This window comes from Oncorhynchus keta, chromosome 19 (genome assembly GCF_023373465.1).
Source record: "Oncorhynchus keta strain PuntledgeMale-10-30-2019 chromosome 19, Oket_V2, whole genome shotgun sequence".
Classification (NCBI taxonomy): Eukaryota; Metazoa; Chordata; class Actinopteri; order Salmoniformes; family Salmonidae; genus Oncorhynchus; species Oncorhynchus keta.
The window spans coordinates 6,760,781-6,779,438 of NC_068439.1; the positions used below are offsets into that span (position 1 = coordinate 6,760,781).

The 18,658-nt window shown below is 31.6% G+C and overlaps 1 protein-coding gene across 6 annotated transcripts in view; it reads left to right on the forward strand.

The window, feature by feature from the left end:
- Positions 1–18,658, forward strand: part of LOC118381541 (uncharacterized protein KIAA1522 homolog) — a 111,728-nt gene that overhangs the window by 23,515 nt on the left and 69,555 nt on the right. For 2 of the 6 annotated variants that reach the window (XM_052469155.1, XM_052469156.1), the window contains exon 1: positions 18,287–18,658. This exon is cut by the window's right edge. The exons of 2 other annotated variants lie outside the window; for them this stretch is intronic. The gene's annotated coding sequence lies outside the window, so the exon portion shown is untranslated. Of the gene's footprint in view, positions 1–18,277 lie in introns of those variants that run through there. 2 more of the 6 variants (XM_052469157.1, XM_052469158.1) reach the window with 2 other exon arrangements.

Below are 18,658 nucleotides of genomic sequence, written 5' to 3' on the forward strand. Positions count from 1 at the left end.
GGAATGCTTCAGATAGGTCACGTTTCGTTCAGCTACAAGACATGCAGACACCTGCTATAGAGAAAGTGATGTTGTCCACGACCTTATTGATGCTGAATACAGTACGTTGTCCCCAACCTTATTGATGCTGAATACAGTATGTTGTCCACAACCTTATTGATGCTGAATACAGTATGTTGTCCCCAACCTTATTGATGCTGAATACAGTATGTTGTCCCATAACCTTATTGATGCTGAATACAGTATGTTGTCCCCAACCTTATTGATGCTGAATACAGTATGTTGTCCCCAACCTTATTGATGCTGAATACAGTATGTTGTCCCATAACCTTATTGATGCTGAATACAGTATGTTGTCCCCAACCTTATTGATGCTGAATACAGTACGTTGTCCCCAACCTTATTGATGCTGAATACAGTATGTTGTCCACAACCTTATTGATGCTGAATACAGTATGTTGTCCCCAACCTTATTGATGCTGAATACAGTATGTTGTCCCATAACCTTATTGATGCTGAATACAGTATGTTGTCCCCAACCTTATTGATGCTGAATACAGTATGTTGTCCACAACCTTATTGATGCTGAATACAGTATGTTGTCCACAACCTTATTGATGCTGAATACAGTATGTTGTCCCCAACCTTATTGATGCTGAATACAGTATGTTGTCCACAACCTTATTGATGCTGAATACAGTATGTTGTCCACAACCTTATTGATGCTGAATACAGTATGTTGTCCACAACCTTATTGATGCTGAATACAGTATGTTGTCCACAACCTTATTGATGCTGAATACAGTATGTTGTCCACAACCTTATTGATGCTGAATACAGTATGTTGTCCCCAACCTTATTGATGCTGAATACAGTATGTTGTCCCCAACCTTATTGATGCTGAATACAGTATGTTGTCCACAACCTTATTGATGCTGAATACAGTATGTTGTCCACAACCTTATTGATGCTGAATACAGTATGTTGTCCACAACCTTATTGATGCTGAATACAGTATGTTGTCCACAACCTTATTGATGCTGAATACAGTATGTTGTCCCCAACCTTATTGATGCTGAATACAGTATGTTGTCCCATAACCTTATTGATGCTGAATACAGTATGTTGTCCCCAACCTTATTGATGCTGAATACAGTATGTTGTCCCCAACCTTATTGATGCTGAATACAGTATGTTGTCCCATAACCTTATTGATGCTGAATACAGTATGTTGTCCCCAACCTTATTGATGCTGAATACAGTACGTTGTCCCCAACCTTATTGATGCTGAATACAGTATGTTGTCCACAACCTTATTGATGCTGAATACAGTATGTTGTCCCCAACCTTATTGATGCTGAATACAGTATGTTGTCCCATAACCTTATTGATGCTGAATACAGTATGTTGTCCCCAACCTTATTGATGCTGAATACAGTATGTTGTCCCCAACCTTATTGATGCTGAATACAGTATGTTGTCCCATAACCTTATTGATGCTGAATACAGTATGTTGTCCCATAACCTTATTGATGCTGAATACAGTATCTTGTCCCCAACCTTATTGATGCTGAATACAGTATGTTGTCCCCAACCTTATTGATGCTGAATACAGTATGTTGTCCCCAACCTTATTGATGCTGAATACAGTATGTTGTCCCCAACCTTATTGATGTTGAATACAGTATGTTGTCCCATAACCTTATTGATGCTGAATACAGTATGTTGTCCCCAACCTTATTGATGCTGAATACAGTATGTTGTCCCCAACCTTATTGATGCTGAATACAGTATGTTGTCCCCAACCTTATTGATGCTGAATACAGTATGTTGTCCCATAACCTTATTGATGCTGAATACAGTATGTTGTCCCCAACCTTATTGATGCTGAATACAGTATGTTGTCCACAACTTTATTGATGCTGAATACAGTATGTTGTCCCCAACCGTACTAACACAGAATACAGTATGTTGTCCCCAACCTTACTAACACAGAATACAGTATCTTGTCCCCAACCTTATTGATGCTGAATACAGTATGTTGTCCCAAACCTTATTGATGCTGAATACAGTATGTTGTCCCCAACCTTACTAACACAGAATACAGTATGTTGTCCCAAACCTTACTAACACAGAATACAGCATGTTGCCAATAGTCTAGTGGTTGATGTGTCACACTTTGGCTTTCACTTAATCTGATTTCACTTAGTCTGATTTCAGTTTGTCTGATTTCAGTTTGTCTGAATTCAGTTTGTCTGATTTCACTCAGTCTGATTTCAGTTTGTCTGATTTCAGTTTGTCTGATTTCACTCAGTCTGATTTCAGTTTGTCTGATTTCACTCAGTCTGATTTCAGTTTGTCTGATTTCACTCAGTCTGATTTCAGTTTGTCTGATTTCAGTTTGTCTGATTTCACTCAGTCTGATTTCAGTTTGTCTGATTTCAGTTTGTCTGATTTCACTTAGTCTGATTTCAGTTTGTCTGATTTCAGTTTGTCTGAATTCAGTTTGTCTGATTTCACTCAGTCTGATTTCAGTTTGTCTGATTTCAGTTTGTCTGATTTCACTCAGTCTGATTTCAGTTTGTCTGATTTCACTCAGTCTGATTTCAGTTTGTCTGATTTCAGTTTGTCTGAATTCAGTTTGTCTCAAACAAGCTTGTCATCAACTCTAAGGTTTAACTCTCTTGACACACATCAAAACACACACACAACCTCCTGTGGAAACCATATATACAGTGGGGCAAAAAGGTATTTAGTCAGCCACCAATTGTGCAAGTTCTCCCACTTAAAAAGATAAGAGAGGCCTGTAATTTTCGTCTTAGGTACACTTCAACTATGACAGACAAAATGAGAAAGAAAATCCAGAAAAATCACATTGTAGGATTTTTTATGAATTTATTTGCAAATTATGGTGGAAAATAAGTATTTGGTCAATAACATAATATTTTTCCACCGGCACAGGTTTCAAACATTGACAAATAACGATTAAATATTCACGTAGTTTTTGAAAATCTTCCTCTGATTTGTCATTCAAAGGGTCCCAGCTATAACATGTAGTGTTGTTTCGTTAGACAAAATCTTTCTTTATATCCCAAAAAGTCAGTTTAGTGGGCTCTGTCGATTTGAGTAATCGACTTGTTCAACATGCAATGAAAGGCATTTGAAAATCCACCCATAAACTTTGGTTTCAACAAGTCAAAATGTATGTCTATTTAGTCCTCAGATACCCTAAAATCAAACTAGAACATTTCTTACGGAAAGAAGTATGTTCATTAGGAAACTGATTTTAGCAGGTGTATAAAACTGAATATTTCCTATTTGTTTTTGAAGTTACAAGCCTGAAACCTTGAACATAGACTGCTGACACCCTGTGGAAGCCATAGGAATTGCATCCAGTGAGCTAATTTTCAATATTTACATTTACATTAAAGTCATTTAGCAGACGCTCTTATCCAGAGCGACTTACAAATTGGTGCATTCACCTAATGACATCCAGTGGAACAGCCACTTTACAATAGTGCATCTAAATCTTTTTAGGGGGGTGAAAAGGATTACTTATCCTACCCTAGGTATTCCTTAAAGAGGTGGGGTTTCAGGTGTCTCCGGAAGGTGGTGATTGAATATGACACTTCTCTTGCCTTTCTAAGAGGATGGTCTCTCTCTCAAAAAAAAAAATTCTGGTTGGTTTTTCTTTGCATTTTCCCCTACCATATCTATTGTGTTATTGTCTCCTACATTATTTTAACATTTCTACAAACTTCAAAGTGTTTTCTTTCCAATGGTACCAATTATATGCATATCCTGGCTTCAGGGCCTGAGCAACAGGCAGTTTACTTTGGGCACGTCATTCAGACAGGAAGTGGAGAAGAAAGGGGCAACCAGTATTGCAACCAGGCTGGATGAAAACTACATAGACCATGATCATTTGTAAGCTACTGACACATTCACCATGATCCTTAGCTATTTTGTGGTTCCATTCAGCCCCATTGAGCAATTTGGCTCGATTCAAATACATCTGGCTTCATGCGCTATCGCGAGTTCTCTATAAGGAAGATGTGGATGATGTCATCACCATCTACTGGTTTTAATGTCTATGACACACACACACAACTAATCTGGGGGCCAGGTAGATGGAGTGTGTGTGTGTGTGTGTGTGTGTGTGTGTGTGTGTGTGTGTGTGTGTGTGTGTGTGTGTGTGTGTGTGTGTGTGTGTGTGTGTGTGTGTGTGTGTGTGTGTGTGATGGCAAGACTGCATAACTCAGAAATTGTCTTACAGATATGTCCTCAGAACACTGTAAAGGTCAGTTCAGTTTGTGACCTCAGTTAACCACTAGGTGGGAGTGTTGGGTAGGTTATCTCAGGCCTAGACAAGAGCCACACCCACACACACAGAAGGAGAGGTATAATTCCTAATCCTGTCCTGAGGCAATGCCCCACTGATGGTTACCCTGACAACACCTTTCCCTGGTGACTGCTGCATACCTTGACAACTAGTCTACATTCTACACACACTCTCACGCACATAAACATAATGCCACAATGCCATAAAGCCACATTCTCACACACACACACACACACACACACACACACACACACACACACACACACACACACACACACACACACACACACACTCTCCTATTCTCTCTTTCCAACTCTTTCTCTCTCCTATTCTCTCTTTCCAACTCTTTCTCTCTCCTATTCTCTCTTTCTCTCTCTTTCTCTCTCCTATTCTCTCTTTCTCTCTCCTATTCTCTCTTTCCAACTCTTTCTCTCTCCTATTCTCTCTTTCTCTCTCCTATTCTCTCTTTCTCTCTCTTTCTCTCTCCTATTCTCTCTTTCTCTCTCCTATTCTCTCTTTCTCTCTCCTATTCTCTCTTTCTCTCTCTTTCTCTCTCCTATTCTCTCTTTCTCTCTCCTATTCTCTCTTTCTCTCTCCTATTCTCTCTTTCTCTCTCCTATTCTCTCTTTCTCTCTCTTTCTCTCTCCTATTCTCTCTTTCTCTCTCCTATTCTCTCTTTCTCTCTCTTTCTCTCTCCTATTCTCTCTTTCTCTCTCCTATTCTCTCTTTCTCTCTCTTTCTCTCTCCTATTCTCTCTTTCTCTCTCCTATTCTCTCTTTCTCTCTCCTATTCTCTCTTTCTCTCTCCTATTCTCTCTTTCTCTCTCCTATTCTCTCTTTCTCTCTCCTATTCCCTCTTTCTCTCTCCTATTAGCTTTCGGCTCTCTTTCTCTCTCCTATTCTCTCTTTCTCTAGCTTTCTAACTCTTTCTCTCTCTTTCTCTCTCCTATTCTCTCTTTCCAACTCTTTCTCTCTCCTATTCTCTCTTTCTCTAGCTTTCGGCTCTCTTTCTCTCTCCTATTCTCTCTTTCTCTAGCTTTCTAACTCTTTCTCTCTCTTTCTCTCTCCTATTCTCTCTTTCTCTCTCTTTCCAACTCTTTCTCTAGCTTTCTCTCTCTTTCTCTCTCCTATTCTCCCTTTCTCTAGCTTTCCAACTCTTTCTCTAGCTTTCGGCTCTCTTTCTCTCTCCTATTCTCTCTTTCTCTCTCTTTCCAACTCTTTCTCTAGCTTTCTCTCTCTTTCTCTCTCCTATTCTCTCTTTCTCTCTCTTTCCAACTCTTTCTCTAGCTTTCGGCTCTCTTTCTCTCTCCTATTCTCCCTTTCTCTAGCTTTCCAACTCTTTCTCTAGCTTTCGGCTCTCTTTCTCTCTCCTATTCTTCCTTTCTCTCTCTTTCCAACTCTTTCTCTAGCTTTCGGCTCTCTTTCTCTCTCCTATTCTCTCTTTCTCTCTCTTTCCAACTCTTTCTCTAGCTTTCGGCTCTCTTTCTCTCTCCTATTCTCCCTTTCTCTAGCTTTCCAACTCTTTCTCTCTCCTATTCTCTCTTTCTCTCTCTTTCCAACTCTTTCTCTCTCCTATTCTCTCTTTCCAACTCTTTCTCTAGCTTTCGGCTCTCTTTCTCTCTCCTATTCTCTCTTTCTCTCTCTTTCTCTAGCTTTCGGCTCTCTTTCTCTCTCCTATTCTCTCTTTCTCTCTCTTTCCAACTCTTTCTCTAGCTTTCGGCTCTCTTTCTCTCTCCTATTCTCTCTTTCTCTAGCTTTCTAACTCTTTCTCTCTCTTTCTCTCTCCTATTCTCTCTTTCCAACTATTTCTCTATCTTTCTCTCTCTTTCTCTCTCTTTCTCTAGCTTTCGGCTCTCTTTTTCTCTCCTATTCTCCCTTTCTGTCTCTTTCTAACTCTCTCTCTCTTTCTCTATCTTTCTCTCTCTTTCTCTAGCTTTCGGCTCTCTTTTTCTCTCCTATTCTCTCTTTCTCTCTCTTTCTAACTCTTTCTCCCTCTTTCTCCCTCTTTCTCTCTCTTTCTCTCCCGTCACGTTGCTTGCCAGATCAGTTACTTGATCAGGAAAACCTCCTGGCTCTAATTGTGCTCCATCTAACAGTCAGTGTAACGGGAGTGGTTGTTATGTTAGCATCCTAATGGACAGCCTCACTCTGTGGGATCCGTTTATACAGGATCCATTACCATTAACGGTAGTGTACAGGATGTTCTCTCTCTCGATGATGTTCTCTCTTCTCTCCTCTCACTCTTCTCTCCTCTCTCTCTTCTCTCTCTCTTCATCTCTCTCTCTTCTCCTTTCTCTATCTCCCTCTTCTCCTTGCTCTCTTCTCTCTTCTCCCTTCTGTCTTCTCTCTCTTCTCTCTCCACTTTCGTCTCTCTCCTTTCTCTCTCTCCCTCTCTCTTCTCCTTTCTCTCTTCTCTCTCTTCTCTCTCCTCTTTCGTCTCTCTCCTTTCTCTCTTCACCCTTCTCCCTTCTCTTTCTCGCTCCTATGTCTCTCTCTTTCTCTCTCCTATGTCACTGTCCCATCTCTCCTAATCTCATATTAACCTTAAATAGCTGAACTATCTGTAGGCCTGTAAATTTGAGGTTTGTAAATCCCTCCTCAATCTCTCCAGTTCCTCTCCACTACCTCCCCTCCACCTCTCCTCCGCCCCTCTAGTGTCTCACAGTAAATCTCTTCCTTATCACATACTCTACTCAACAGCTGTTGGGCTGGGCTATAGGATAAACATCAGGCAAAAGGGTCATGATATAGCAACGTTATATGAATCACCATGGCGTAGCTACAGATCTTACTTTGAGCCAGTTTGCCACAATATTATTTACGTTGATCTACATTTTTACTCCCATCTTGTCTCGTTGCTGCAACTCCCCCAAGTGGCCTGGGAGAGGTCGGAACATGACTCGCTGCAACTCCCCCACGGGCCTGGGAGAGGTCGGAACATGACTCGCTGCAACTCCCCCACGGGCCTGGGAGAGGTCGGAACATGACTCGCTGCAACTCCCCCACGGGCCTGGGAGAGGTCGGAATATGACTCGCTGCAACTCCCCCACGGGCCTGGGAGAGGTCGGAATATGACTCGCTGCAACTCCCCCACGGGCCTGGGAGAGGTCGGAATATGACTCGCTGCAACTCCCCCACGGGCCTGGGAGAGGTCGGAATATGACTCGCTGCAACTCCCCCACGGGCCTGGGAGAGGTCGGAATATGACTCGCTGCAACTCCCCCACGGGCCTGGGAGAGGTCGGAATATGACTCGCTGCAACTCCCCCACGGGCCTGGGAGAGGTCGGAACATGACTCGCTGCAACTCCCCCACGGGCCTGGGAGAGGTCGGAACATGACTCGCTGCAACTCCCCCCACAGGCCTGGGAGAGGTCGGAATATGACTCGCTGCAACTCCCCCACGGGCCTGGGAGAGGTCGGAACATGACTCGCTGCAACTCCCCCACGGGCCTGGGAGAGGTCGGAATATGACTCGCTGAAAACCTCCAAATCTGGAGACACCAATGTGTCGGAGGAAACATCGTTCAACTGACGACCCGCCTGCCACAAGGAGTCCCGATGAGTCAAGTAAAGCCCCTCTTTGCCAAACTCTCCTCTAACCCAGAAGATGCTGAGGCAGTTGTGCCTCTCTATGGGACTCGAGGCCTGTTGTGCCTCTCTATGGGACTCGAGGCCTGTTGTGCCTCTCTATGGGACTCAAGGCCTGTTGTGCCTCTCTATGGGACTCAAGGCCTGTTGTGCCTCTCTATGGGACTCAAGGCCTGTTGTGCCTCTCTATGGGACTCAAGGCCTGTTGTGCATCTCTATGGGACTCAAGGCCTGTTGTGCCTCTCTATGGGACTCAAGGCCTGTTGTGCCTCTCTATGGGACTGAAGGCCTGTTGTGCCTCTCTATGGGACTCAAGGCCTGTTGTGCCTCTCTATGGGACTCAAGGCCTGTTGTGCCTCTCTATGGGACTCGAGGCCTGTTGTGCCTCTCTATGGGACTCGAGGCCTGTTGTGCCTCTCTATGGGACTCAAGGCCTGTCGTGCCTCTCTATGGGACTCAAGGCCTGTTGTGCATCTCTATGGGACTCAAGGCCTGTTGTGCCTCTCTATGGGACTCAAGGCCTGTTGTGCCTCTCTATGGGACTCAAGGCCTGTTGTGCCTCTCTATGGGACTCAAGGCCTGTTGTGCCTCTCTATGGGACTCAAGGCCTGTTGTGCATCTCTATGGGACTCAAGGCCTGTTGTGCCTCTCTATGGGACTATCTATTGTGACACAGGAAGTTTAAAATGGTAATAGTTTAATAGGGTAATAGTTTAATAGGGTAATAGTTTAATAGGGTAATAGTTTAATAGTTTAATAGTTTAATAGTTTAATAGTTTAATAGTTTAATAGTTTAATAGTTTAATAGGGTAATAGTTTAATAGTTTAATAGGGTAATAGTTTAATAGGGTAATAGTTTAATAGTTTAATAGGGTAATAGTTTAATAGGGTAATAGTTTAATAGTTTAATAGGGTAATAGGGTAATAGTTTAATAGGGTAATAGGGTAATAGTTTAATAGGGTAATAGGGTAATAGTTTAATAGGGTAATAGTTTAATAGGGTAATAGTTTAATAGTTTAATAGTTTAATAGTTTAATAGGGTAATAGTTTAATAGTTTAATAGTTTAATAGTTTAATAGGGTAATAGTTTAATAGTTTAATAGTTTAATAGTTTAATAGGGTAATAGTTTAATAGTTTAATAGTTTAATAGTTTAATAGGGTAATAGTTTAATAGTTTAATAGTTTAATAGTTTAATAGGGTAATAGTTTAATAGTTTAATAGTTTAATAGTTTAATAGGGTAATAGTTTAATAGTTTAATAGATTAATAGTTTAATAGGGTAATAGTTGAATAGGGTAATAGTTTAATAGTTTAATAGTTTAATAGTTTAATAGTTTAATAGTTTAATAGTTTAATAGGGTAATAGTTTAATAGTTTAATATGGTAATAGTTTAATAGGGTAATAGTTTAATAGGGTAATAGTTTAATAGTTTAATAGGGTAATAGTTTAATAGTTTAATAGTTTAATAGTTTAATAGTTTAATAGTTTAATAGGGTAATAGTTTAATAGTTTAATAGTTTAATAGGGTAATAGTTTAATAGTTTAATAGTTTAATAGTTTAATAGTTTAATAGTTTAATAGGGTAATAGTTTAATAGTTTAATAGGGTAATAGTTTAATAGTTTAATAGTTTAATAGTTTAATAGGGTAATAGTTTAATAGTTTAATAGTTTAATAGTTTAATAGTTTAATAGGGTAATAGTTTAATAGGGTAATAGTTTAATAGTTTAATAGTTTAATAGGGTAATAGTTTAATAGTTTAATAGTTTAATAGTTTAATAGGGTAATAGTTTAATAGGGTAATAGTTTAATAGTTTAATAGTTTAATAGTTTAATAGTTTAATAGTTTAATAGTTTAATATGGTAATAGTTTAATAGTTTAATAGTTTAATAGTTTAATAGTTTAATAGGGTAATAGTTTAATAGGGTAATAGTTTAATAGTTTAATAGTTTAATAGTTTAATAGGGTAATAGTTTAATAGGGTAATAGTTTAATAGTTTAATAGTTTAATATGGTAATAGTTTAATAGTTTAATAGTTTAATAGGGTAATAGTTTAATAGTTTAATAGTTTAATAGGGTAATAGTTTAATAGGGTAATAGTTTAATAGTTTAATAGGGTAATAGTTTAATAGTTTAATAGGGTAATAGTTTAATAGTTTAATAGTTTAATAGGGTAACAGTTTAATAGTTTAATAGTTTAATAGTTTAATAGGGTAATAGTTTAATAGGGTAATAGTTTAATAGTTTAATAGGGTAATAGTTTAATAGGGTAATAGTTTAATAGGGTAATAGTTTAATAGGGTAATAGTTTAATAGGGTAATAGTTTAATAGGGTAATAGTTTAATAGGGTAACAGTTTAATAGTTTAATAGTTTAATAGTTTAATAGGGTAATAGTTTAATAGTTTAATAGTTTAATAGTTTAATAGGGTAATAGTTTAATAGGGTAATAGTTTAATAGGGTAATAGTTTAATAGGGTAATAGTTTAATAGGGTAATAGTTTAATAGGGTAATAGTTTAATAGGGTAATAGTTTAATAGGGTAATAGTTTAATAGGGTAATAGTTTAATAGGGTAATAGTTTAATAGGGTAATAGTTTAATAGGGTAATAGTTTAATAGGGTAATAGTTTAATAGGGTAATAGTTTAATAGTTTAATAGTTTAATAGTTTAATAGTTTAATAGGGTAATAGTTTAATATGGTAATAGTTTAATAGTTTAATAGGGTAATAGTTTAATAGTTTAATAGTTTAATAGTTTAATAGGGTAATAGTTTAATAGTTTAATAGTTTAATAGTTTAATAGGGTAATAGTTTAATAGTTTAATAGTTTAATAGTTTAATAGGGTAATAGTTTAATAGGGTAATAGTTTAATAGGGTAATAGTTTAATAGGGTAATAGTTTAATAGGGTAATAGTTTAATAGGGTAATAGTTTAATAGGGTAATAGTTTAATAGTTTAATAGTTTAATAGTTTAATAGTTTAATAGGGTAATAGTTTAATAGGGTAATAGTTTAATAGGGTAATAGTTTAATAGTTTAATAGGGTAATAGTTTAATAGGGTAATAGTTTAATAGGGTAATAGTTTAATAGTTTAATAGTTTAATAGGGTAATAGTTTAATAGTTTAATAGGGTAATAGTTTAATAGTTTAATAGGGTAATAGTTTAATAGTTTAATAGGGTAATAGTTTAATAGTTTAATAGGGTAATAGTTTAATAGTTTAATAGGGTAATAGTTTAATAGTTTAATAGGGTAATAGTTTAATAGTTTAATAGTTTAATAGGGTAACAGTTTAATAGTTTAATAGTTTAATAGTTTAATAGGGTAATAGTTTAATAGGGTAATAGTTTAATAGTTTAATAGGGTAATAGTTTAATAGGGTAATAGTTTAATAGTTTAATAGTTTAATAGTTTAATAGTTTAATAGGGTAACAGTTTAATAGTTTAATAGTTTAATAGGGTAATAGTTTAATAGTTTAATAGGGTAATAGTTTAATAGTTTAATAGGGTAATAGTTTAATAGTTTAATAGGGTAATAGTTTAATAGTTTAATAGGGTAATAGTTTAATAGTTTAATAGGGTAATAGTTTAATAGGGTAATAGTTTAATAGTTTAATAGTTTAATAGGGTAACAGTTTAATAGTTTAATAGTTTAATAGTTTAATAGGGTAATAGTTTAATAGGGTAATAGTTTAATAGTTTAATAGGGTAATAGTTTAATAGGGTAATAGTTTAATAGTTTAATAGTTTAATAGTTTAATAGTTTAATAGGGTAACAGTTTAATAGTTTAATAGTTTAATAGTTTAATAGGGTAATAGTTTAATAGGGTAATAGTTTAATAGTTTAATAGGGTAATAGTTTAATAGGGTAATAGTTTAATAGTTTAATAGTTTAATAGTTTAATAGTTTAATAGTTTAATAGTTTAATAGTTTAATAGTTTAATAGGGTAATAGGGTAATAGTTTAATAGTTTAATAGTTTAATAGTTTAATAGTTTAATAGTTTAATAGGGTAACAGTTTAATAGTTTAATAGTTTAATAGTTTAATAGTTTAATAGGGTAATAGTTTAATAGTTTAATAGTTTAATAGGGTAATAGTTTAATAGTTTAATAGTTTAATAGTTTAATAGTTTAATAGGGTAATAGTTTAATAGTTTAATAGTTTAATAGTTTAATAGGGTAATAGTTTAATAGTTTAATAGTTTAATAGTTTAATAGTTTAATAGGGTAATAGTTTAATAGTTTAATAGGGTAATAGTTTAATAGTTTAATAGGGTAATAGTTTAATAGGGTAATAGTTTAATAGTTTAATAGGGTAATAGTTTAATAGTTTAATAGTTTAATAGGGTAATAGTTTAATAGTTTAATAGTTTAATATGGTAATAGTTTAATAGTTTAATAGTTTAATAGTTTAATAGGGTAATAGTTTAATAGTTTAATAGTTTAATAGTTTAATAGTTTAATAGTTTAATAGGGTAATAGTTTAATAGGGTAATAGTTTAATAGGGTAATAGTTTAATAGTTTAATAGGGTAATAGTTTAATAGGGTAATAGTTTAATAGTTTAATAGTTTAATAGTTTAATAGGGTAATAGTTTAATAGGGTAATAGTTTAATAGTTTAATAGTTTAATAGTTTAATAGGGTAATAGTTTAATAGTTTAATAGTTTAATAGTTTAATAGGGTAATAGGGTAATAGTTTAATAGTTTAATAGGGTAATAGTTTAATAGGGTAATAGTTTAATAGTTTAATAGTTTAATATGGTAATAGTTTAATAGTTTAATAGTTTAATAGTTTAATAGTTTAATAGTTTAATAGTTTAATAGGGTAATAGTTTAATAGTTTAATAGTTTAATAGTTTAATAGGGTAATAGTTTAATAGGGTAATAGTTTAATAGTTTAATAGTTTAATAGTTTAATAGGGTAATAGTTTAATAGTTTAATAGTTTAATAGTTTAATAGTTTAATAGTTTAATAGTTTAATAGGGTAATAGTTTAATAGTTTAATAGTTTAATAGTTTAATAGTTTAATAGGGTAATAGTTTAATAGGGTAATAGTTTAATAGTTTAATAGTTTAATATGGTAATAGTTTAATAGTTTAATAGGGTAATAGTTTAATAGGGTAATAGTTTAATAGTTTAATAGTTTAATAGTTTAATAGTTTAATAGTTTAATAGTTTAATAGGGTAATAGTTTAATAGTTTAATAGTTTAATAGTTTAATAGGGTAATAGTTTAATAGTTTAATAGGGTAATAGTTTAATAGTTTAATAGTTTAATAGGGTAATAGTTTAATAGGGTAATAGTTTAATAGTTTAATAGTTTAATAGTTTAATAGTTTAATAGGGTAATAGTTTAATAGTTTAATAGTTTAATAGTTTAATAGTTTAATAGTTTAATAGTTTAATAGGGTAATAGTTTAATAGATTAATAGTTTAATAGGGTAATAGTTTAATAGTTTAATAGGGTAATAGTTTAATAGTTTAATAGGTTAATAGGGTAATAGTTTAATAGTTTAATAGGGTAATAGTTTAATAGTTTAATAGTTTAATAGGGTAATAGTTTAATAGTTTAATAGGGTAATAGTTTAATAGTTTAATAGGGTAATAGTTTAATAGTTTAATAGGGTAATAGTTTAATAGTTTAATAGGGTAATAGTTTAATAGTTTAATAGGGTAATAGTTTAATAGTTTAATAGTTTAATAGGGTAATAGTTTAATAGTTTAATAGTTTAATAGTTTAATAGGGTAATAGTTTAATAGGGTAATAGTTTAATAGTTTAATAGGGTAATAGTTTAATAGGGTAATAGTTTAATAGTTTAATAGGGTAATAGTTTAATAGGGTAATAGTTTAATAGGGTAATAGTTTAATAGTTTAATAGTTTAATAGGGTAATAGTTTAATAGTTTAATAGGGTAATAGTTTAATAGTTTAATAGGGTAATAGTTTAATAGTTTAATAGGGTAATAGTTTAATAGTTTAATAGGGTAATAGTTTAATAGTTTAATAGGGTAATAGTTTAATAGGGTAATAGTTTAATAGTTTAATAGTTTAATAGGGTAACAGTTTAATAGTTTAATAGTTTAATAGTTTAATAGGGTAATAGTTTAATAGGGTAATAGTTTAATAGTTTAATAGGGTAATAGTTTAATAGGGTAATAGTTTAATAGTTTAATAGTTTAATAGTTTAATAGTTTAATAGGGTAACAGTTTAATAGTTTAATAGTTTAATAGTTTAATAGGGTAATAGTTTAATAGGGTAATAGTTTAATAGTTTAATAGGGTAATAGTTTAATAGGGTAATAGTTTAATAGTTTAATAGTTTAATAGTTTAATAGTTTAATAGTTTAATAGTTTAATAGTTTAATAGTTTAATAGGGTAATAGGGTAATAGTTTAATAGTTTAATAGTTTAATAGTTTAATAGTTTAATAGTTTAATAGGGTAACAGTTTAATAGTTTAATAGTTTAATAGTTTAATAGTTTAATAGGGTAATAGTTTAATAGTTTAATAGTTTAATAGGGTAATAGTTTAATAGTTTAATAGTTTAATAGTTTAATAGTTTAATAGGGTAATAGTTTAATAGTTTAATAGTTTAATAGTTTAATAGGGTAATAGTTTAATAGTTTAATAGTTTAATAGTTTAATAGTTTAATAGGGTAATAGTTTAATAGTTTAATAGGGTAATAGTTTAATAGTTTAATAGGGTAATAGTTTAATAGGGTAATAGTTTAATAGTTTAATAGGGTAATAGTTTAATAGTTTAATAGTTTAATAGGGTAATAGTTTAATAGTTTAATAGTTTAATATGGTAATAGTTTAATAGTTTAATAGTTTAATAGTTTAATAGGGTAATAGTTTAATAGTTTAATAGTTTAATAGTTTAATAGTTTAATAGTTTAATAGTTTAATAGGGTAATAGTTTAATAGGGTAATAGTTTAATAGTTTAATAGGGTAATAGTTTAATAGGGTAATAGTTTAATAGTTTAATAGTTTAATAGGGTAATAGTTTAATAGGGTAATAGTTTAATAGTTTAATAGTTTAATAGTTTAATAGTTTAATAGGGTAATAGTTTAATAGTTTAATAGTTTAATAGGGTAATAGGGTAATAGTTTAATAGTTTAATAGGGTAATAGTTTAATAGGGTAATAGTTTAATAGTTTAATAGTTTAATATGGTAATAGTTTAATAGTTTAATAGTTTAATAATTTAATAGTTTAATAGTTTAATAGGGTAATAGTTTAATAGTTTAATAGTTTAATAGTTTAATAGGGTAATAGTTTAATAGGGTAATAGTTTAATAGTTTAATAGTTTAATAGTTTAATAGGGTAATAGTTTAATAGTTTAATAGTTTAATAGTTTAATAGTTTAATAGTTTAATAGTTTAATAGGGTAATAGTTTAATAGTTTAATAATTTAATAGTTTAATAGTTTAATAGGGTAATAGTTTAATAGTTTAATAGTTTAATAGTTTAATAGTTTAATAGGGTAATAGTTTAATAGTTTAATAGTTTAATAATTTAATAGTTTAATAGTTTAATAGTTTAATAGGGTAATAGTTTAATAGTTTAATAGGGTAATAGTTTAATAGTTTAATAGGGTAATAGTTTAATAGGGTAATAGTTTAATAGGGTAATAGTTTAATAGTTTAATAGTTTAATAGGGTAATAGTTTAATAGTTTAATAGGGTAATAGTTTAATAGTTTAATAGGGTAATAGTTTAATAGTTTAATAGTTTAATAGTTTAATAGTTTAATAGTTTAATAGTTTAATAGTTTAATAGTTTAATAGGTTAATAGTTTAATAGTTTAATAGTTTAATAGGGTAATAGTTTAATAGTTTAATAGGGTAATAGTTTAATAGGGTAATAGTTTAATAGTTTAATAGTTTAATAGGGTAATAGTTTAATAATTTAATAGTTTAATAGGGTAATAGTTTAATAGTTTAATAGTTTAATAGGGTAATAGTTTAATAATTTAATAGTTTAATAGGGTAATAGTTTAATAGTTTAATAGTTTAATAATTTAATAGTTTAATAGTTTAATAGTTTAATAGGGTAATAGTTTAATAGTTTAATAGGGTAATAGTTTAATAGTTTAATAGGGTAATAGTTTAATAGTTTAATAGTTTAATAGTTTAATAGGGTAATAGTTTAATAGGGTAATAGTTTAATAGGGTAATAGTTTAATAGTTTAATAGTTTAATAGGGTAATAGTTTAATAGTTTAATAGGGTAATAGTTTAATAGTTTAATAGGGTAATAGTTTAATAGTTTAATAGTTTAATAGTTTAATAGTTTAATAGTTTAATAGTTTAATAGTTTAATAGGTTAATAGTTTAATAGTTTAATAGTTTAATAGTTTAATAGGGTAATAGTTTAATAGGGTAATAGTTTAATAGGGTAATAGTTTAATAGTTTAATAGTTTAATAGGGTAATAGTTTAATAATTTAATAGTTTAATAGGGTAATAGTTTAATAGTTTAATAGGGTCATAGTTTAATAGTTTAATAGTTTAATAGGGTAATAGTTTAATAGTTTAATAGGGTAATAGTTTAATAGTTTAATAGGGTAATAGTTTAATAGGGTAATAGTTTAATAGTTTAATAGTTTAATAGTTTAATAGTTTAATAGGGTAATAGTTTAATAGTTTAATAGGGTAATAGTTTAATAGTTTAATAGTTTAATAGGGTAATAGTTTAATAGTTTAATAGGGTAATAGTTTAATAGTTTAATAGTTTAATATGGTAATAGTTTAATTGTTTAATAGTTTAATAGGGTAATAGTTTAATAGTTTAATAGGGTAATAGTTTAATAGTTTAATAGTTTAATAGGGTAATAGTTTAATAGTTTAATAGTTTAATATGGTAATAGTTTAATTGTTTAATAGTTTAATAGGGTAATAGTTTAATAGGGTAATAGTTTAATAGTTTAATAGGGTAATAGTTTAATAGTTTAATAGTTTAATAGGGTAATAGTTTAATAGTTTAATAGTTTAATAGTTTAATAGTTTAATAGTTTAATATGGTAATAGTTTAATAGTTTAATAGTTTAATATGGTAATAGTTTAATAGTTTAATATGGTAATAGTTTAATAGTTTAATATGGTAATAGTTTAATAGTTTAATAGGGTAATAGTTTAATAGTTTAATATGGTAATAGTTTAATAGGGTAATAGTTTAATAGTTTAATAGTTTAATAGGGTAATAGTTTAATAGTTTAATAGGGTAATAGTTTAATATGGTAATAGTTTAATAGTTTAATAGGGTAATAGTTTAATAGTTTAATATGGTAATAGTTTAATAGGGTAATAGTTTAATAGTTTAATAGGGTAATAGTTTAATAGTTTAATAGGGTAATAGTTTAATAGGGTAATAGTTTAATAGTTTAATAGTTTAATATGGTAATAGTTTAATAGTTTAATAGGGTAATAGTTTAATAGTTTAATATGGTAATAGTTTAATAGGGTAATAGTTTAATAGTTTAATAGTTTAATAGGGTAATAGTTTAATAGTTTAATAGTTTAATAGGGTAATAGTTTAATAGGGTAATAGGGTAATAGTTTAATAGTTTAATAGTTTAATAGTTTAATAGTTTAATAGGGTAATAGTTTAATAGTTTAATAGTTTAATAGTTTAATAGTTTAATAGGGTAATAGTTTAATAGTTTAATAGTTTAATAGTTTAATATGGTAATAGTTTAATAGTTTAATAGTTTAATAGGGTAATAGTTTAATAGTTTAATAGTTTAATAGGGTAATAGTTTAATAGTTTAATAGTTTAATAGTTTAATAGTTTAATAGGGTAATAGTTTAATAGTTTAATAGTTTAATAGTTTAATAGTTTAATAGGGTAATAGTTTAATAGGGTAATAGTTTAATAGGGTAATAGTTTAATAGTTTAATAGTTTAATAGGGTAATAGTTTAATAGGGTAATAGTTTAATAGTTTAATAGTTTAATAGGGTAATAGTTTAATAGGGTAATAGTTTAATAGTTTAATAGTTTAATAGGGTAATAGAGAGAGAGAGCAACAGAGAGAGAGAGCAGAGAGAGAGAGAACAGAGAGAGAGAGAGAGAGAGAGAGAGAGAGAGAGAGAGAGAGAGAGAGAGAGAGAGAGAGAGAGAGAGAGAGGCGGAGACAGATAGAATGGGAGGGGCAGAGACAGAGGGAGAGGCAGAGACAGAGAGAGTGGGAGGGGCAGAGACAGAGAGAGTGGGAGGGGCAGAGACAGAGAGAGTGGGAGGGGCAGAGACAGAGAAAGTGGGAGGGGCAGAGACAGAGAGAGTGGGAGGGGCAGAGACAGAGAGAGTGGGAGGGGCACACACAGACAGGCTTGCTGAGTGGAACTGTACGGTCACTGCTGCGGCCGCTGGATGTATTGGACTGAGAGAATGTGTAAGCAGCTTAGCTGTGTGACAGGCGTAGTACTGGCCGGAGCGATGAGGTTGTGAGGGTAGGTGTGTGGTGCTTCTCAGGCTGGAACTGTGTCAGTGTGTTGGTGTGTAGCTGGAACTGTGTCAGTGTGTCAGTGTGTAGCTGGAATTGTGTCAGTGTGTTATTGTGTAGCTGGAACTGTGTCAGTGTGTTGGTGTGTAGCTGGAACTGTGTCAGTGTGTTGGTGTGTAGCTGGAACTGTGTCAGTGTGTTGGTGTGTAGCTGGAACTGTGTCGGTGTGTAGCTGGAACTGTGTCAGTGTGTTGGTGTGTAGCTGGAACTGTGTC